The 14,252-nt window shown below is 41.5% G+C and overlaps 1 protein-coding gene across 2 annotated transcripts in view; it reads left to right on the top strand.

Moving 5' to 3' along the window:
- Positions 1-14,252, top strand: part of SLC38A4 (solute carrier family 38 member 4) — a 114,397-nt gene that overhangs the window by 18,877 nt on the left and 81,268 nt on the right. Inside the window, exon 1 of one of the 2 annotated variants that reach the window (XM_075600136.1) lies at positions 10,563-10,634. The exons of the other annotated variant lie outside the window; for it this stretch is intronic. The gene's annotated coding sequence lies outside the window, so the exon portion shown is untranslated. Of the gene's footprint in view, positions 1-10,562; positions 10,635-14,252 lie in introns of those variants that run through there. 2 annotated transcript variants of the gene reach the window in all.

The following is a 14,252-nucleotide window of genomic DNA, read 5'->3' as shown; positions in this document are numbered from 1 at the left end:
GCGTCCTTCCTTCCTTGGGGATCTAAGCCCAATGAGAGCTCAGAGAATATCTCCTTTGTAAGTCCAATATTAAGGACAGGACATCCCACTTCAGCATGGTCTTGCGTCCTTCCTTCCTAGGGGAGCTCAGCTCCACGAGAGCTCTGTAGTACCATTACTATGAACTGAACATTCCGTGCTGTAGAACGGTTTGCGTCCTTCCTTCTTCTTCCTGGGATTAACAAACCAGGCAGTCTCAGCATGCTCCGCAACCAAATCCAGGGAGTTTGGGGACTGTGCCAGCTCCTACAGCTGGGGAGAACTCTTCTCTGTCCACCTTCTCTGGGAACAGCAGTCTCTCCCCACGGGTAGTCACTTCCTGACTTTAAAAACTCTATGTGCAATCAGGAGTTCAGCCTGCTCAATTAGTTTGCAGCTGCTGGTGGCTTCTCTAGAGAGATTAACTCTCTGTACGCTGGAAAGTCCAATAGCTGCCCTTTTCTAGCACCTAGAGTCTGTGAATATATATATATATACTATACTATATACTAATACTATATATATATATATATATATATATATATATAGGCAACCATGTTAAAAATGGTTTTTGAAGCAAAAAGTGGCATGTGTGCTCGTTTGCATGTCATTCCCCAGAATCCCTTGCTGCAGTGGAAGTGCTGTGTGCTGGGTGATAATGGTAAAAGGCGGGGTTACAGACCTGCCTAAGACATGCAGATGAGCATACAGTTGTATTTACATTTGCATATTTGCTTTTGCTGTGGAGGGTTTTTGTCACTTTTGTTACTCACCATAACTTAACTCAGTATGGTAAACTCCATCCTTTAGCTTCCCTGCATACCCAGTTTACCAACCCCACACTGATGAGACCCATAAAGGTTGAAACAGCTGTCTGTGGGTGGGTTTTCTGGGTATGCACCTTAACCCTGGCTGTGCTCAAAGCTGTGACCATGCAGCAAGCTTAAGCCTATAGGGAACCATGTTAAAAATGGTTTTTGAAGCCAAAAGTGGCACTGTGTGCTCATTTGCATGTCATTCCCCAGAATCAATTAAGTGCTGTGTGCTGGTTGATAATGGTTAAAGGCGGGGTTGCAGACCTGCCTAAGACATGCAGATGAGCATACAGTTGTATTTACATTTGTATATATATATATATATATATGTATGTATGTATGTACGAACATACATACATATGCAACATACATATGAGAATTCATGTGTCATCGTATTGACACTCCCTTAGTTGAATTCTAAATTAATCTCAAATGCATGTTTTTTATCCTCAAAGGCCCTTCATTGAAAGTGAATAAGCCAAACTTCTGGATGTGTCCTTAATCCCACCTTCCTCATTATACTCGAATTACATTTTTAAGGCTTGGGGAGAGAAAGGGGGTTTCTTTTGAATTAAAAAATGGCTGTGAGTAAAAAAACTCTCTCATAACTTTATCCTCGTAATTGCTAGAATATTGTGAGTCACCCTATCGCATTCGGGTGAGTTTTCCACAGGCAAAGAAACTATTTATGATACAGTTAATGCTAAGTTTGAGAGATAAATGAATATCTGACCTTTGTACCTTCACAATCATGGATTTTTTTTAGCATAATTTAATTAATCTGATCACAAATGTTACAAAGATGTATTTCTAATTCTTGTGAATAATATCAGTTCTGCGATACTTTGTACTTGGTAAATTAACACAGATCTATGGAATGTCTCCCTGGCCACACCCTCTAGCATTCCCAGACCCATTCAGGAATGTCTTTTAAGGTACAGTAAAAGGGCGTTTGCTTATTTCCACTGTCAAAAAGAGTTCTGAATCAAGATTTTAATCGCCAATAATCTCAGACCAGGTTTGCTCTCAGATAACTTCACTTCTAGACAAACACAGACATGTATTTTTTTAGCTGTAACTTGTAACTCAAGTTAAGTGTTTGTGTGCCAGATTAATAAAATACTGAATATTTTAATGGTATCATGACAACATCTCTCTAACTTTCCAATCTATTAAAAAAATTGCTGCTAGACTCTCCTGCATTTGTACACTTGTATCTGCTATTCTGACCTCCCAAATCTCTCTGTCTGCTAATTAATATCAATGTAAACTAGTAAATTCTCATATTTTCCTTTTAAGGCTCTACACGCCTCTAGACTTCCATATACAGTATCTACACTCTGATCCTTTGTTACACACCTACTCATCTTTTACTCTCTCGATACAAAGATCTTTGCATCGTTTACCTCTACAGCCCACTCATTAAACCTTTTCCCTTGTCTTTCCCTACCTATGGCACTCATCCATTCAATATTAGTCAAGCACCTACTGTACGCGTTTTCCTTTTTAAATCCCAGCTGAAAGTCCACATCTCATTAAATTAGTAATGACTACACTACTGGCTCTAGATGCACTTTACCTCACTGAGTTGGACTTTTAATGAATACACTTTTATTTCTATTGTCTCTGTAAATGTCCCAATATACCTTTTAAAGTGTAAGTTTTTCAGAACAGGGTCTCCATTTACCTTATCATTTACTTGCTGCTCTTATGCCTATTGTTAGTATTTGCTAGTACAGGCATACCCCGCATTAACGTACGCAATGGGACCAGAGCATGTATGTAAAGCGAAAATGTACTTAAAGTGAAGCACTACCTTTTTTCCCACTTATCGATGCATATACTGTAATGCAATCATCATATACGTGCATAACTGATGTAAATAACGCATGTGTAACAGGCTCTATAATCTCCCCGCTTGCTCGATACAGGTATTTAGCTGGTATTGCTGTTCAGGACGTGCTGACAGGCGCATGCGTGAGCTGACATTTGCCTATTGGGCGATATGTACTTACTCGCGAGTGTACTTAAAGTGAGTGTCCTTAAACCGGGGTATGCCTGTACACTGTTGCATTGCTAGTACTTTCCATGAATTGTAATTTTGGAGATTGTGTGTACATATTTTGTGCTATATAAATAAAATTATACATAAATACATAACGGCAAGAAGCCATGAACATCTACAATAAGTAAGGAGGCTGTTGACTCCAACTACTCTTTTTATAACAAATGCATTTGGGCTTTTACTTTAATTACAGTTATTCTGTGTTTGTCCTTTAATTTATATTCGTATTTCAAAATCAGAATGAGCCGATATTAATATATCACAATAACCCATTGACCGGTCTCAGAACCATCAAAAAGTCCTGTTTCTCTTCTTCGTTAACTCTGTACTAATAAATGATACATTGTGATTTACTTCTTCCATTGGAGCACATCACATGGTTTTAGGTTGAAAAGTGTTCAACTCAATGTTGTGTACATGCAACCTTTTATTTCCTCTTGGTTATGTTAGTTATACAATCATAGGGAAAACAATTTGATTGCTTTACCAGGCCTTCCCTGTACGCAGGTCCGCCAACAGCAGGGGACAAAGGGCACTGGCGTCTCGGGCCCGTGGGTCAGGGGGACCCGGCCACTCGCGCACTCTGCGCGGCCGGGCGCCAGTTAATTAAATCATTTTTTTTAAAAAGTTTAAAAAAATGGCGACGATTCCCTGCGGTCCCGGCGCGCATGCGCAGGGCCCGCTCCCCCTCTCCCCCCCCACCCCCCCGCTCCCAACGTGGGTCGGTGGTGAAGTCCAAGCTCCTCTGCGGCCCACTAACCCCCCCCCCGCTCCCAACGTGGGTCGGAGGGGGAAGTCCAAGCTCCTCTGTGGCCCGCTCACACCACCCTCCTGCCCCCCGCTCCCAATGGTGGGATGGAGGGGGAAGTAGTAGCTCCTCCTGCGGCCCGCTTCCCCCCATGGCCAGCTTCCAGCATGCCCACCTCCCGTGCCCCCCCCGAACCCACGTCCCGTGCCCCCCCCCCGAGCCCACCTCCTGCACCCCCTCCCCAAGCCCACCTCCCATCCCGGGCAGCTGTCACCCACAGTCACTGTCACCCACAGTCACTGTCACCCACAGTCACTGTCACCCATAGTCACCCACAGTCACTTTCACCTACAGTCACTGACTGTCACTGTCACCCAGTCACTGACTGTCACTGTCACCCAGTCACTGACTGTCACTGGCACCCAGTCACTGACTGTCACTGGCACCCAGTCACTGTCACCCAGTCACTGTCACCCACCCAGTCACTGTCACCCACCCAGTCACTGTCTCCCACCCAGTCACTGTGTCCCACCCACCCAGTCACTGTGTCCCACCCACCCAGTCACTGTCTCCCACCCACCCAGTCACCGTGTCCAACCCACCCACCCACATTCAAAATTCAACCCACTGTCATTCATCCACCCACCCACTGTCATTCATCCACCCACCTACCGTCATTCACCCACCCACTGTCATTCACCCACCCACTGTCATTCACCCACCCACTGTCATTCACCCACCCACCTACTGTCATTCACCCACCCATCCACCCACTGTCATTCAACTGTCATTCACCCACCCACTGTCATTCACCCACCCATCCACCCACTGTCATTCAACTGTCATTCACCCACCCACCCACTGTCATTCACCAACCCACCCACTGTCATTCACCCACCCACTGTCATTCTACTGTCCTTCACCCACCCAGTCACTGTCATTCACCCACTCACCCACACAGGCAGGCAGTCACCTGTCTTTTGTTGAAAATATAAAAATAAACAGGTTGCATTGTAATGACAGTTTGGGTGGGTGAATGACGGTGGGTTGGTGGGTGGGTGGATGAATTTATTTCAGCAACTTGTTTTGCTCAATGTGTGATCCTGGTTAAAAGGTGTAAATGCCTGGTCTCCCATGACAGTGACAGCATGATGAACTTATCAAGTGCATACTGTAGTTACAAAATGGTGTTTAGCGAAGAAGATAAGCACATTATCAAGTGCTGAGACAGAGCAAGAATTATGGTCCAAAACCCTTACATAAAATGTCTCCTGATAAAGGATTGTCGCTAGGAGGACTGAAAAAAACTAACTCATAAAAAAAATATCTTTAAGGAGTGGGAGCAGCTGAATCAATGAGTTATCTATTGTGCAATCAGACAGTGGCATTCTCATTTTTGGGCGAGCGTTTCAGCAGAAGGAGGACATTTTGAACACATACTTTGTGAACTCAATGTTTATAGTAATCTTAGTGTTTCAGATTAGATTACAATAGATTAACACAGAAGTGCGCAAACTTTCGGGCTGTTCCCCCTGCCTGCTCTCCAACAGTGCTCGCACCCTCTCCCCCTTACCTTTGCGCCAATGTCAAATGACGCCACGGAGTCACGTGACGTAACCCTGTGGTGTCATTTGATGCAGCGCTGCCATGGTGACAAGTAGCCCGAAGCCAGCTGAATCAAGGTAAGTGAGTTACAGAGGCCTCACACGGTCCCCCGGCACTTAACTTAAATGCCTTGGGGAAGAGCGCGAGGCCTCTGTAACTGCCGCGCCCCGCCAAACAAATCTTGCATCCCCCAGTTTGCGCACCCCTCGTTTAACAAATTTAGGAGCTACGCAGAAAAACCCCCCACCTATTTCTGGTTTAATGAACATGAACCTACCACAGTGTATCTGCTCATTGTTAGCATAATACAGTGACATCAAATTAGTTTAACATCAGTTGATTTTCTACATTGTGCTTCTTATATTTCTTATATAGTGTTAATCTACATAACAGACCTACAATTGTTCACATTTTCATGGGGGGAGCAAGAACTATATCAAATATGATGAAAAATTAAAGGTGTCCCGTTTTTCCTGGTGTGTGTGTGTGTGTGTGTGTGTGTGTGTGTGTGTGTGTGTGTGTGTGTGTGTGTGTGTGTGTGTGTGTGTGTGTGTGTGTGTGTGTGTGTGTGTGTGTGTGTGTGTGTGTGTGTGTGTGTGTGTGTGCGTGTGTGTGTGTGTGAATATGTGTATATATATATATATGTGTGTATGTATATATATATATATATATATATATATATATATATATATATATATATATAATGGCATTAATGAAACGTGATGACACGAAAGCTGTGTGGTTATGTCATTAGTAAGATGTGCCAGAATCACAGCATAATGGACTCTATGCAGTTGCAATTCATCGCTGTTCAACTAATTCTATTAAAGGACCCAGATCTCTTTCATTTATTGTACTATTGTGTTGGCAACCTTCTAGTCAAACTTTGTATATTTATCTGTGTAAGGCACCCACTCCTTTCAGTTCGTACATACAGGCATACCCCGGTTTAAGGACACTCACTTTAAGTACACTCGCGAATAAGTACATATCGCTCAATAGGAAAACGGCAGCTCAAGCATGCGCCTGTCAGCATGTCCTGAACAGCAATACCGGCTCCCTACGTGTACCGAAGCTGTGCGCAACCGGGGAGACTATAGAGCCTTTTACACATGTGTTATTTACATCAGTTATGCACGTATATGACGATTGCCGTACAGTTCATGCATCGATAAGTAGGGAAAAGGTAGTGCTTCACTTTAAGTACATTTTTGCTTTACATACATGCTCCGGTCCCATTGCGTACGTTAATGCGGGGTATGCCTGTACACTGCATATGCTACATGAATTCTTCTTTTTATGTCTGTCATCAGGTTTAACCAAAATATACAGTGATGAGATTATCTTTAATTCCAATGCATTACAGTCGCATCAATCATTTAAATTCACCTCCATAACCTAAAGCTTCAAAAATATAAATTATTTATATTATATTATATTCTCAATTCTGCAACCACCATTAATGTGTCCCTGTAATAAAAACCGATATAATTGGTAACTTCTAATAATTCAACTATTTATTTTTGCGTGGTGCATTGTGATGATATCAATCAAATGTGCATTTTTAATTAGACACTCAGTTACACTACCATGTTGATATAGTATAAACAAATCATGAAGTTTCGACATCAAAATACAATGAAAGTCCCAGATGTATAATTCAATAAGATCTTTTCAAAAGTCTAAATCTACCAGTCCTCTCTCACTCTCAGAGCCCCTCCCTTCAGATCTGTTTCTCTGCTCTCTCCTCATGCATTTCTCACTGCTACCTGAAATTCAACATGTCCAAAACAGAACTTCTCATTTTACCAGCCACTAATTAATGTGTTGCCCTCCACAAGACTGTTCCCTTCTGTCTTTAGTCTTACTATTCCTTCATTTGTTTTTCTCCTTGCACGTCTATACTTCTACCACTTTGCACATCCGAATATTTGCTTAACCTCCTTCTGCGTAGCCTGATATAGATCTCTATCTTCCTCCACAGCGGAGCTTCTCATCAATAATAACACTTTACAGGTGCTGGGACGAGTGCAGTGGCTCAAACATGCAGGTGCCAATATATATTGAATAAACAACACTCAGATACAATACACAGCTATGTCGCAGCACAAGTATCCCAGGGTGTTAGTGCTATAGTCCCGTGACCCAAATGTTAAACTAGTGGGTTACTGTTGGTGTCAGTACAATGTTGGAGCTCATATAAGTCCGAATCAAGTTGTAGATGCAGGCCTCCTGTATCTACATTTACAGTGGTCACATCTTTTAGTCAAACACTCAAAGCGAGCTGTACACTGTAATTGGTGTGTAAAGGATGTTGTTGAGTTGTGTGACAAAGGATACAGGTAAGTTATGGGAGCAATCTCCTAGATGCTTTTCTCTGGCTACTCACGACTGTGATTCTGCTTGTATCGATCCAAGCACTCCGATATGCACATCCCCTTTGTGGAGACTCGTTACGGATATCAACACACAAAATGGCGATAAAGTAACACTGAAAATGTAACGCACTTCTGAGGATTTACCCTCAAGTGCATTTTAGCTTCACCTCAAGAAGGAGGCAGAAAAAAAAATATATATATATATACTTGCCTACCCACAAGAATTGCAAATGATAACTCTAATGTGTGGCCATTAAGAGTGTATTCTGAAATGAAACCATCTCATGTAGGGTGCTGACGTTGTGCACATTTCTGTATGAAAATATACATGTTCTTGGCTAAGATCTAATATGAGAAATATAAGAAGTGCGTTACATTCCATATTATCTGTAGATTAAATATCACAGACATTTTCTAAATAAATACATAGTGTACAAGACTAAATAAAAAAATATGCTAGATCATAAACTCTGCACTTAGCAGCTGATGATGTGAGACTACCACTGTTACTAGTACAAAGTGAAATTAGGCGCAAAAAAGCTTTGTGAGTGATCCTTACTTAATAGTGGATAAAATAATATATATCACAAGTGACGTCACACGCCGCATCCACGAGGACCCACAAGGACGAGTGGAGCAGGAGCTTCTGTTCCGTGCTTGCTGTGAAGTGTGGTTCAGATTTGGTCGGATAGAGGCGGATGGAAGGGACGGTGAGCCTGCTCGGCGCATGAATCCTCCATTACACTGTTGTGTATATTAGCCCATTTTATTCTGCACTATTGTAAGTGCGCAATTCATATTTTAACCATAAACAGAGTGTTGGTATTTAGCTTGTCTGTGCTATGGTATTCTTCCTTGTCTTTCCTATGGGTATCCTGTCCGATTGTATTTCCTGCTGAGCTGTGTTCCACCAGTTGTGGGAGTGCCAGCCTGAGAATACATCACAACTTATCCTACCTGCTGGGAAGAGATTTATATCCCCTTGTACACTGCGCTTACATTTGTAGCCATGTTTAAAAATGGTATACAGTTCTCTCTCATGCTGGCAGTAAACCTGGTAAGTATATAGGATTGCCAGCATCAATCATGGAGGTTTGCCCTCACACCCTGGTGAGGTGTCATATGTATTCAAGGGGAGTGGTAACATGCTCTGAGTCCACTGTTAGTGACATCAGAGATGTGGCTGTTCCCTAAGTTATATAAGGCACAGCACTGCCCAAAACTAGTTGGTTGAAGTTCCAAGTTCAAGTGTGGTTGGAGAGTGTTCTAAGGTTACAGCAGTACGGCTGACAGGCACAAAGAAAGTGCCTACTCTGTGTCCAGGGACCTGGCACAGGGGGTGATCTCCCTGAGGGGAGAGGTGATCCAACTCCATTGGGAGGGCAGATTCTTCTGAAGGAGAGTGCTGTAAAAGAATGAGTGGCTGAGTTGACTGCTGAGGGGGGCAGTTGCCTGAACCATCAATAAAGATGCCCTTATTCACAAGAACCCTCGTGTGTGAGTGTGAAGTTACTCCGCAGAGGAAGGCACCACAGAGGATGTCCTCATCAGAACCATCTCCTTGCGGACGCAGAGATCCTGATGAGGTGGAGGCGCTGCACTGTATGTAGGTAGGACTCACGCACACTATCTCAGCTGCCTGTCTTGCTGATATCCCCATACCAACATCATGCGGGAGACTCAGGAGTCCTGTTGCCAACAGGTGCACCACCAGACACTACCATGTAATGGGGACCGGTTAGACCACAGGGGCCAATCTGAGATTGGGTGGGTCAGGAGGTTCCAGAAACACCGTTACACATTTCTTACAGTTTGTAAGTAGGCAATTCATTAGAGCCAAGCATATCAACATCCATTCAACTATTTGAGTACCTCTGCACTTAGATTTTCTTTGTGTGTTTTTTGTTTCTCCTTCATGCTCCTCCTGGAATTCGCACAACATAGACTACCACTGTTAAGCAGCAATCCCAATTGCTCATTGTTTAATTAACTTTATGTTGTACACTGTTGGAACTAGGGAGTCATCTGTAGATGAACCACATTATTTTGAGCTTTGCGGGCCACGTAGTTCCTGAGATACTAAAAGAGAAGTTACTGTTGCAGTGGAAACATTATATGCTAACAGCTAATGGGGAGAAGCATTTTTTGTGGCCCTCTCTGAGACCATGTAAATGTGCACATCAGTGGTATTTTTATTTGCTATATGGTGGAGGGTTTTTGTCACTTTTTTACTCCCCATAACTTTATTTGTGTCTGTTTGTACCAACTTCCAGCTTCACATTGCATCCCCAGTAAACCATACTCACACTGATGAGACCCAAAAGGTCAAAACAGCTGTCTGTGAGTAGGTTTACTGGCCATGCACTTCTTTAACCCAGGCTGTGCTGAAAAAGTGGAGTAATGTGGCAGGCATAAGCTTATAGGGGTCCATGTAAAAAGGATTAGAAGCAAAGAGTGACACACTGTGAGTGCTCATTTGCATATCCCTACCCAGAATCTCTGACTGCAGTGGAAGTAGTGTGTGCTAAGAGATAGTGAGTAAAGGCAGGTTCATATACCTGTCGGAGAGATGTGAATGTGCTAATAAAGAGTATGTTTATGAGCTGTACAAGTTCAAAATATGCGCGGTAAAAAAAGTGTGCAAGCGTTTTTATTTTCCCAAGTCCTGAAGAAGAGACCTTTTTGTGGTCCTGAAAATGTATACTCTTTTTAGCTACGTATTGGCTATTCAATGTATCACTTCTACCTTACTTGTGTTTGTCTGACAGATGTAGACAAAAGGACATACACACTCCTAATGTAAATGTAATGGCTAAAAAAACAACACAACAACCCTCGGAATACCTACCTTAAATACATAAGATTTATGTTTAATTCATTTGTAAGACTATACAATTAAAGTAAACGCCTTGGCACTGTTACTTATTTTTTACTATATCCTTGTAAAGGAAATGCAAAAGAGGCTCTAACCTACAGAAGTTAAGCGCTTTCACTTTGCAAACACGGTAAGACTGCTCCATCCAGCATAACACCAAACGTTACACATATAATACTATTTGTTTTAGGATGAACTTTGGTGTTAGCACAAGAGTGCAAAAAAAAGATGCTCTGTCTCGAGCTTTGTTTTTCTCCCGCAGTTGCTTAGTAACCCTTTACATCAGTCCCCCCAAACTCCTCTGTTCTCTCTGCTTCTATGTAACTTTGTCCATCATCCTGTTGCCATCAGCAACTACTCTTCCCCATCCCCTAGGGTCTTGTTTCTACTTCTAGGAGTGTTTCCTGTTTTATCCCTCCTTGCTCAGTGCTGTAGCAGTTTTGTACTCTCATTTCTGGCAGTCTGTGGCTTGTCTCACTCCTGCCCTCTAAGAGATAGTATTGTTTTTTTTTACCATAAACCTTATTTTGTGCATTTTGGAAAATTTTCCCTCCGTTTCTGTTTGTTTCTTCCTGTAAATAAATCTTACAGAGATTCGAAGAAGACTCCATCTTTACGTGAAAAAAGGGGGTTAGTTTAGCTGCCTGTCAAAGTTTCTGAACCCCAGGAAACCTAGGACAGAACAACTCTTTTGGTTACATTCATAAAATGTTACAACCTGGTATTGAAGTTGGCAGTAAAGCACTATATACAATTTAGTGCCCATCAGAAATGGCAACTGTGAGTCATACATTTCAGCTCATATAGTTATTTAGACTGTGTGACCTGTCGTTAAATTTCGAAGCTGTAAACATAAATCCCATGGTCAGAATTCCCTACTCTCAGCAATACTACATGTGATACCCATGGCCGTTTTAAGACCTTCGTAGGCCTTAGGCACTTTTATTTCTAGAGGCCTGTGTCTGATATTTTTACTAATTTTTATGCTAATTTCATTGTTTGCTTGTTACTTTCGATACTAGCGATATTTGGCATCAATACTTTTGTTTCAATATTTAAAGGTATCGATACTTCGAAGGCATTTTAAATTAAAATTTGCTGTTTCCTCTTCGATTTTTTTTGTTTAGGTATTTTTTCAAGTGAAATATTGTAGGCCCTAAAAGGTTCGTAGGCCCTAGGCACTGTGCCTAGTCGGCCTAATGTATAAAGCGGCCCTGGTGATACCTACAGTAGGACATTGATGACCCCCAAATAGAGGAGGTTGGTAACTCAACTCTGGGGGAGGATTCTTCTCTATTTTCTGATCTTGACAGTGTTTGTGTGTCATAGTAACCTAACTCCTGGAATGCCTTCTCCTGTCTCTCATAATGATGCATTCTCCACTTATTGGAGTTGCAATAAAGTGAAGTTACTCACTGATATAACACCATCCCTTGAAATGTAAGCGTTTGTAGTAGCTGTGCAAATACTAACTGTGAATGTCACAATAAATGGAATAGAAAATGCAATATATATTATAGTATTTTTGCCTTTTTATAGGTGTTTCTTTCATTTTACAAAGTAAAATCGATACTTTTCCATAATAGAAAAAAAAAGAGGATGTCATAAGGCAGTATGGTTGAGGATAGAAATGTAAATGGAAGGAAAAATATATGAATAATGTAGGTGGAATTACGCATTAAAGCAAGTACCGACCCTTTACACGCTACCTTGAAGTAATTAAGGTATTCAGTATGTAGCAATTTGCTCTCTTGATGAAGCAAACGTTTTTCTTTCAATCTTCTCCTTCGCCAAACTGTATGTGCAAAGCTTGGTAAATGAACTTCTTATAACGTGCATGGAGCACATGAGTCTAACACCAGATGGAGCTGGTACACTGAGTTGACGCAATCCTGCTCCTTAACATTGACACGAACTGTCATATATCGAATTAGACTATGGCTTCAAACTACTCCTCACCTAACTGCTCCTAAACCACTTGCCAAATAGCAAACTGATGCAGGTCGAGCAAAATTAGTGCACATCACCTTCATACGGCATGATGATGCCAGAATGGCATAGCATCAAAACTGAGCAACTTGCATCCTTTTTTGGAACATTGTACAGTATCAAATTTGTGACACCTGATACATATCCTCAGTGACTTTTATTGTTCGTACCTTCTTTGAGAATTCAATAGCATAATTATAGATTTCTGCTGCCTTCAGTTGTCTAAAAACTGTTTTTTTGCCACCTTTGAAAAAAATGAAGGATGCATTTGCGATCTTTGGTCTTTACCACAGTTGTATAATATTGTGCAGGGTATATGGGGAATCAGCCCACTGTGCCACCATTTAGTTTTGCTGAATCTGCATCTGAAATCAAGTGTTGTCTTTTATCTAATACTAATGAAAGTATGTTTTGTTTGTTTGTTTTTAAAGACTCTTACCAAAGACATGAATGAAAAACAAAAACTGTACATATTACCTGCACTCGTCCATTTGTGAGGTATGCAGCGGGTAAAAGGAATGGCTTTATGTTTAAACAAAACAAAAAGCAATTCCTGCTCTCCTACCAATTGAGCTAAAATATATTAGTGACATTTTTACATTTACAACCTGTTTTACAAAGATGTGCGTGTTAATGTATTAGGTCCACAGTATCCTGCATAATGACAAATCTTCTCCCTAATGGGTAGCCTCCAATCTTTTTTTGGTTAAGGAACCATATAATTATATTGTAAAATTCTGAGGAACCCCAACCCTCTATAATGCCTTGTCTGAGAGCATATGCATTGGATGGAACCCCAACCCCCTCTATTCGAGCTTCTCAGATCAGATGCCTTGTACGAACCCCAACCCTCTCTAATAGCATGTCTGAGATCAGATTAATTGCAAGGAACCTCAACCCTCTCAATAGTGTGTCTAAAATCAGATGAATTGTAAGGAACCCCAACCCTCTCTAATAGTGCATCTGAGATCAGAGGCATTGTAAGGAACCCCAACCCTCTATAACAGCGTGTCTGAGATCAGATGCATTATAAGGAACCCCAACCATCTCTAACAGCGTGTCTGAGATCAGATGCATTGCAAGAACCCCAACCATCTCTAATAGCGCATCTCAGATTAGATGCATTGTAAGGAACCCCAACCCTCTCTAATAGTGTGCTGGTGATTAGATGCATTGTACATTCTTCTGTATTTGGTACAATTTTCAAATCACCAGAAAATTGCAGGGAACCCTTTAGGGATGCCCAGGGAATCCAAGGGTTCCTAGGAACCCTAGTTGAAAAACACTAATCTAATTACATTTTTTACTGCTGCTGTTTTGTCTACCCTCCTTAAAAGGAGATTACCTGTGTGCATAATTGATTTTCTATCTTGCATGTATAATTTAAAAATACATATTTTTATGCCTTTGCTTTCTTTTGTTCTGGTCAACTCGTAGGAATAAATGCAAAACAGGTACATGCGCGTCAACATGTTTATATAGCAAGCTAGAAAAGGTGATTTCAAGCAAATATGTACCATGGCACAGCGCAGCCACACACCTTCATTTAAAGTTAAACAACAAAGTTCAGGAAAGAGGGAGCACATACCAGTTTGTTGTGTACTGTTTCGCACTCGAAAGATATTTTGTCGTCATGACTGGTGGGGTCATGGCCAGAGCTGCCAGACTAATAGTATTTTCTTGCTGATCTTTTCACAAATTGCAGTTTTATCATAAACAAAAACAATGTCCACAAGTCTACAATAACACATGTATCTTT

The sequence above is a fragment of the Ascaphus truei genome, chromosome 5 (genome assembly GCF_040206685.1).
Source record: "Ascaphus truei isolate aAscTru1 chromosome 5, aAscTru1.hap1, whole genome shotgun sequence".
In the NCBI taxonomy this organism is placed as follows: Eukaryota; Metazoa; Chordata; class Amphibia; order Anura; family Ascaphidae; genus Ascaphus; species Ascaphus truei.
This window is presented reverse-complemented; position numbering and strand designations above follow the sequence as displayed.